Source organism: Lepisosteus platostomus, chromosome 5, assembly GCF_059453375.1.
Source record: "Lepisosteus platostomus isolate fLepPlt1 chromosome 5, fLepPlt1.hap1, whole genome shotgun sequence".
Lineage (NCBI taxonomy): Eukaryota > Metazoa > Chordata > Actinopteri > Semionotiformes > Lepisosteidae > Lepisosteus > Lepisosteus platostomus.
In genome coordinates, this window is record NC_142615.1 from 66,955,342 (window position 1) to 66,961,912 (window position 6,571).

Genomic DNA, 6,571 nt, shown 5'->3' on the forward strand with positions numbered 1-6,571 from the left:
CTCTCTGTGTAAAGCACTGTTGTATGGCCCTGACATCACACCCCCACCACTCTCTACGGAAAGCACAGTCATATAGCCCTGACACCCACCCCTCCATTCTTTGCATAAAGCAGTGACGTCAAGCCCTGACATCCCACCCCCGCCACTCTCTATGTTAACCCCTGTTAACTCGCTTGCTGAATGATCTCTGGTGAGATTCAAGAGGTGTTTTCTTCAACAGCCACTAAAAGTCTGATGACCTTCTCTGGATTTCCTGAATATGACGTAAAATTAGTTCAAATCATTTGGTAGTTAACAGAACAAAATGCTTTGGAGGTACATTTAAAACAGCAGAGCAACACTGTAGCACTTCGTGTGTGACTGAATTTAATTGTGTAAACCTGGCTCTCTATGAACACGAGCAAAGAGTTCTCACTCAACAGAAGACTGCGATGTGAGCACAATAATATAAGACATCTGGAGACACCAGAGATTGAACTCAGGACTTCATACATGAAAAGCATGCACTCTACCACTGAGCTACATCCCCTATGGCACAGATGGTGGAACTGACTTAAAGATGTGCATATGTTTACTGACCACAATCCACCCTTCATGAATAATTGAAATGAATAATTTATTTTTATATCCAGTCACATGGGCGACGGTGGTTGATTCTTCAACGGGGGAGTGCGTTTTCCTACATCCTTACTCGACTGTCTTTCAATTATGTTTTCTTTGAAACCTTTTTGCATCTTTTAAGTGCTTGCGATTAAATTACGCATAGAAAAACAGCAGTACAGTTGATGTTCATGGACCGATGCACACAACTCCAGTAATAAAGCCCTGTCTGTAAATATTGTAGAAGAACATTAAAGGGCGAAACAACGCTCCAACCACGGGAATGGTAACAAGAAGGATCGTGTTCTTATTTAATATGTGCTTTTGAATTGCCTTGTCAATACACACAGGCTTTAGAGATGGACCAATTATTTACAGTGGTGTTTGTAAACAAAGATGGAACATGTTATTTCTATACCAGGAAGAAAGGAGCAGACTCTTAAACTTTAAGAGACAGAAACAGCACCTCATCACAGCTAACATTAATTAAAACAACATCGTAACAGAAGAGTGAAGCCTTGAGTGAATCAAATTAGTTTTTGTTGGTCGTCTGTGTCTTCATAACTTTGTAGGTGAGAGAGAGGATTGCGAAAATGTGCAGGTGGTTCTCAGAAGTGCGTTGGTGGTATAGGTTCCTTCAAATAACTGAGCCAGTGCATCCCCAAATCTTTTCAAGATGATCTGTGATTTCTGAGTTCTTGACGGATTCAGGCTCCTTCTCAGAGGTCCTTGCTCGCCAAATAACTTTGCATCTGAGGAAGAGCACCACGGAAAAAAAACAACTCAACAAGCGAGTGCATTGGTTGCTCTTGCTCTTCATGCAAGGAGCTGTTTTTTTTTCCTCGCAATAATCATTATTAACCAGAAACAGCAGCACAGGTAGGTCGCATTTGTGATTATGTCACTTGTCTGCTTCAGCAAGGTCAATAAAAGACTCTGAAAGTAGTAAAGCAAAACTGAACTCAAAATCATATTAGGAATTCTGAGCGATATCTCCATACAGGTAATCCAATAAGAACGTTGAAATATTTGAATATCATCTATCTGTAGATTGCGCTGCTTTTTACCCAGAGTAAAACTATTGGATTGAAGGAATGCTAACCACTGGGTTTAAATGTATAGTTGTTATTTGGAGAAATCTGTAAACTCGTGATCGACAGTGCTGATTATTTTCCGGAGACGGAGCACTGATGACCTATCTGAGCTGATTGATAAAGCTCACCCAGTGGATACTCTAGCAGAACGTCAAAGAACATTCACCTCTGTACCCAAAGAAACCACAGGAACAACATCAGGAAGCACAATCAATTCCCCTTTTAAATCTTTCCTGTAAGGTATGCTATGTGAATTCATGAAGTTAATCCTCTGATCTCTTTTGATCACGAACAAAGTACTTCTGATGGAGAGCTATGTTCAAAGATTTAATAAGCTTTACCCCTGCCAACGATTCGGCGTGAAGACAGACAAAAGCAGCTCACCACCACAGCCAATATTAAATGTACTGTACTTGCCGGTACACTATCATGTGCACTGCCTCAAAAGTGATCTTGGCAGATGTTGTTCCCTACATAAAGCTGAACTTGCCAAAGAGAATTTCTGTTGAGAAAACAAAATATTTTTTCTGCCTTGATGTTAAGCCTGTCTTTTAGAAAGTCTATCTCTAAACACTTCCTGCAGCCTAACAAAAAGCACTTTTACTGATCGTATTACAGGTCTTAAAATATTGACATTTGGCAGCGGTGGGATTCGAACCCACGCCCCCAGAGAGACTGGAGCCTAAAATCCTGCGCCTTAGACCGCTCAGCCACACTACCTTCCTCCATGTCCATCTTCCTCACATTGCTGGCTTGGACTGGGGGGCTTCAGCTCTTGTCGTCGGATCTAATGATATCATGACATGTGGAAGTGACTGCACCTTCATCTTCCGAGATGCTTTCAATAGCACAAATGCTACTTTCACCGGCACAAACATAGCAATAATGAAGGAGGTGGGATTCATCCTTTGTGCTGTTTGCAGGGATGTAACTCTATGTCGATCTACTGACTTGAAGAGCAAAAATCAAAATCCTCTGCTACTACTATTGCTTTTTTCATAGTTTCTTCAAATCCTTCATTTGAACGTCGATTTTGAAAGATATTGATGATAATACCACATATATTGTGGTTTTCTTGTGATCGCCAATTTTATTCAAATACCAGCCTTTTTTACAGTTCCTTGCACGTTTCACAAGGTATAATAGCCCTCCTCGCATCCTCAGCTAACATATTTTAAAATTACAATAGATTATACAGCATGCATGTTTACATTTATATTAAAATTAAAGTAAATATACAAGAATACATACAGTGCTAACCCAATAATTCTTGTCAGGTTCTCCAAAAAATCTGCGTTGTTATTTTAACATGTTTCAGCTGAGGGTGCAACAGGAGTATAAATGAATTTTCCCGCCAGCCATTCAAAGACCAAATTCCATGAGTGAACATTATTTTCTCAGAAGTTGCCAGCATTGGACTTTGCCGGTGGTAATGAATTATGTCCACAACTGTTGTAGTAGTTCCTTCTTGAAATTCGACACGTGCAAAGCACTCGTAATATCATAGGTGTTAAAGTTCGCTGAGTCTATTCGAGTCATGGTGTGTATCCCTGCCTATCATTGGGAGACGGGTAGCTTTTTTACACTCAGATTCCAATCTTCAATGCTTTGTGTGAGAGCTTACATAACTTTCAGTTTCTCACATTTTCTGACGACTGTTCCAAAGGGGCACCCTGTCAATTCCGAATACTTTTCAAAAATCTGCCTGCATGTTTGATTATTGTCATTTCATTTCAAAAAAGTTCAATATTGATCATAACTAAAGAAAATAATGATCACGAACAAAAAAGGGATAAAGATGCGAGTCGATCTTGAATCACAGCTGGGTGACACGGGCTTCTGTTCTGATATGGTTGTACGAGAAACAGGAGGAATTGCCAATCTCCTATAGAACATGAGTTGAATCAGGAGTCATTTTGTACACTCATGCATATGTCAATGCCTGACCTACATCGTAAAACTAACATTAAGTTGTCAGAGACATTCATTTATATACAAACAAGAGACAGACCAAGTAATAATTCTACATTAGTTCAGGTGGGTAAACCTGAACTAACTAACTAATAAACCTATTAATAATTCTACATTAACGTGTCCTACACTGATCAGACTAATTGACATGGTCTGATTCAGAGCCTGTGCAGTTCGTGCTAATTACAACAACGACAGTTCTGAACCCTCATCACCGAACTGGGCACAAGTTCAGCTGTTCTCCAGTTCTGTTACGCATGGTTTTTCATTGCAATTGAGTTGAGAGCTGGAGCTGACCTCCAGACAGTACAGTGTTTTGGGTAAGTTGTCGACGCATGAGGCTGCAGACAACTTACCCAAAGTGTTTTCTATAGCTTTCAGGTGCAGTTCATTTATATAAAAGAATGTAAGTGGTATAAACTCAACAAGCCAGATGGCAGTCGAACCTTTAATTTTCTGACACAAGGCCTAACGCGTTATTCATTACGCCACTGACCCTGCTATTATAGTGTTAAAAAAAACGCGTTTTCTACATTTATGTCTGTTTAAAAATCATTAAAAAAGACAAAGGGTTTGTGTGTCGCGCTAAAATTCAGCTTCATTTGGAATGCAAATAAAAACCGTTTTGTTCCGAGAAATCATACATTTGTCACATCCTTCATACTATACTTCTCTCTTGTATTAGTAAAGCATTTTGATTTAAACTGAACAATATATTGTAACGCAACAGGGGCTCAGGCGGGCACCCTCGCCGCATTAGGTCGGCCCCCCACCGTCGGGGGCTCGAAGCCGGGACTCCCATGTCTCTCTGCAGCGACCCAGCCCGGTGAGCTAAAGAGAGATCTCCCCACAACCCACGGGCACAATCACAGGGAAGGGCAGTGACGTCACCTGCTCTGGTACGCCGGCTCTTACACAGTGCCTGTCGGCCATAAGCGTTACACTATGAAAGGTTTCATCTATACACTTACACATAATAAGTATACGAATAAATACTCGGAAGAAGCCGCAGCTCAGGTATTAGAGAGATTTAAAATCGGATCGGAGGATTTAGAGTCCAGACTGCAAACCAACAGCTGACACAGGTCTTTTATAGAACCGTTTTGATCTCCTCTACTTTGTCCCCATGACGTCATTGTCCTGCTCGCAGCCGAGCCCGACACACGTCTGGTTTCTGTCGCTGGGCGCATACCCTGCGGTCCATGCGGGTCCTGATGCCCCAGTACAATGACGGGGACGCTAAACTGTAAACAGGTGCCGTCCTTCGGCTGAGACGTAAAACCGAGGTCCTGACTCTCTGTGATCATTCAGGAGAATGGTGGTGGTGGAGGGGAGTCCCCATTACCTGTAAAGCGCATTGAGTGGAGTATCCAGAACAGCGCTATATAAGTGTAAGCAATAATGATTATTATTATTATTATTATGTAAAATGCAATAAAAATTAAAACAAAATATCAAACTTTGATTCAAAATAGATTAATATAAAACTGATAAAGCTAATGCTTTTTTCAGGGCTATATCTACTTTTTTTTTAAAAAAGTGAAGTCTGTCGCGACTGAAAGTTATAGAAGGTATACCATCGGGTGCCTACATATCGTGAGCGTCAGCCTCGCCCGTAACTGCGAGAAGGTTAAAAGCGCACAAGTGATTTGTCTTTTGTCAAAGTAACTGCCGGAGCAGTAAGACGCAGAGCACAATCCAGCAGCTGTAGACGATGTTCGGGGAAGAGCTAATTCTGTTTTCAGCACAGGGAGTGAGAATGAGCTCAGTCCGGCCCCCAGCAGAATCCATCCTGGTTTGGTTACAGTGAGTCTGAGGCTCTTTGGATTGTAACGTAAAAAAAACAATTGCTCACATCGTGTGACTTCCACGACAGGAAGGAAAGATATCACTTAAAAAAATCAGAACTGAAGATTTGGATCCGGGGCCTCATACTTATAAAATTATTAAAATAATAATTATCAAAATATCAGATTGTGTTTCTGCAACATTTCGTGCATAGTACGCCATTTTAATCTAAAACAGTCACAACGAGGGCTTTACACGCAGTCTGGGGTATATTCCCCTTTTATATTTTTGCCACTTTATATCGAACCTGTTATACTCCCAGAAGTGCACAGTAGCTTGTACTTAATAAAAATGTACAATTCACCGCTGGTAAAAACAGATGTGTGCCGTGTTTGCCTTTGTAAGCATTTGTTTAAAAAATAAGTTCACAATACGATAAAAACACAGAAAGCACAAACTTTATAATACAACGATACAAAATCAATACCAAATCATTATGCCAATTAAGTACCTATCCTTTGAAAACAGAGAACATCTTTATATCTACAAAAAACTTGACATTTGTATGTATTTTTGAATTACAAAGCAGACAGAGTAGTCCCTTAATTCAAAGATCAGATCTTGGCCAAAACAAGACAATCAGACGTGGGCTGAATTCGGAACAGGAACCTCTACTTCGTCGTTTATTGAGCTTTTGATCAATGTCTGAATGAAACAGATTCGCTTTTTTAACTCTTTGATTAAAGTACACAAAAAGCACCTTCCTTCGAGCCGGAATCGAACCAGCGACGTAAGGATTCCCTACTGATTCCACTACAGTCCTCCGCTCTAACAACTGAGCTACCAAAGGGATGTCAGTATACTTTCTGGCACAAACTGCTCGATGTAGTGAAATGTTCCGGGTGATTTAACTCCCACTTCGACATCAAGTTTCCAACTTGAACTTTATTGCCATATTTAACCGGTACTGGTACAATGGAATTCTTACTTACAGAAAGTCTCTCGATTGTAAAACAAGTGTAAAAAACAAAACAAAGTGTTTTTTACTCGTTTCCTTAGTCTTGTTTACCTTGAATTTAAGCCACGAACCAGGATTCTACTGTATAAACTTCCAGGGA

The 6,571-nt window shown here is 40.5% G+C and overlaps 1 non-coding gene across 1 annotated transcript; it reads right to left on the reverse strand.

Moving 5' to 3' along the window:
- Positions 1 to 6,215: 6,215 nt before the first annotated feature.
- On the reverse strand, positions 6,216 to 6,303 carry trnay-gua (transfer RNA tyrosine (anticodon GUA)). The gene is given in 2 exon segments: positions 6,216 to 6,251; positions 6,267 to 6,303. It is a non-coding gene; the product is annotated as a tRNA-Tyr (tRNA).
- Between the last annotated feature and the right edge of the window lie 268 nt (positions 6,304 to 6,571).